The following is a 771-nucleotide window of genomic DNA, read 5'->3' as shown; positions in this document are numbered from 1 at the left end:
TGGTTAGATAGAAAAGTAATGCAAATAAAAAAAAATATTCTAGCAATATATAAATTTAGAGTCTCCCTTGCATTCATATTAAAATCATTCACTAAAGGTCCAGTAGCACTTCTTTTTCTTAAATCAGGTTCACTTGCATTAGATAAAGGTGAAAGAAGAATTGAATTAGACTCTTTTACTTTCATCCAATAATGTACTTTTTCTATCAAGTTTCTTAAATTCTTCAAGCTTTCATGATATAATTTTTGAATAAAATTTTATTCATTTTACTGAAATCTTTAATAAATGTACTTTTACTCTAGTATAAAAATCAATAAATAAAATTTTACAAAATTTACATTAAAATTCAAGATTTTTACCATCTTCAATCTTATTTTTCTTTGATAGAAATTTTCATAGAAACTTATCTATACTTTCTTCATAATTATGTTGAACATTTTCTGAGCTCATTTTTCACAATCCTATAATAATCTAATAAAAACTAATTTTTATTGAATAAATCCATACTACAAATGAATACTAGAAACAATTACTAACAATATATAATCAAAGGCGAATGAACAATGTAATTACGTTAAGAGTTAAGTACGATTTTGGTCCTTAACGTAGAAGACAAAAATTTATTTCGTCCCCAGCCTTTTTTCGCTATAAAATGGTTCCAAAGATTTCAATTTATTTTAAAATCGTCCTTTTTACCAAAAAAAATTTTATTACCAAATTACCCTTCCCTAAAAAAATTATAAAATAAAATAAAAAAAGAAATAGAACAAA

The 771-nt window shown here is 23.2% G+C and overlaps 1 protein-coding gene across 1 annotated transcript in view; it reads right to left on the bottom strand.

Moving 5' to 3' along the window:
* Positions 1–771, bottom strand: part of LOC110263721 — a 3649-nt gene that overhangs the window by 1402 nt on the left and 1476 nt on the right. The gene's annotated exons all lie outside the window — the stretch shown is intronic.

This window comes from Arachis ipaensis, chromosome B06, assembly GCF_000816755.2.
Source record: "Arachis ipaensis cultivar K30076 chromosome B06, Araip1.1, whole genome shotgun sequence".
Lineage (NCBI taxonomy): Eukaryota > Viridiplantae > Streptophyta > Magnoliopsida > Fabales > Fabaceae > Arachis > Arachis ipaensis.
Note: the sequence above shows the minus strand (reverse complement) of the source record. Positions and strands in the feature narration are given on the sequence as shown.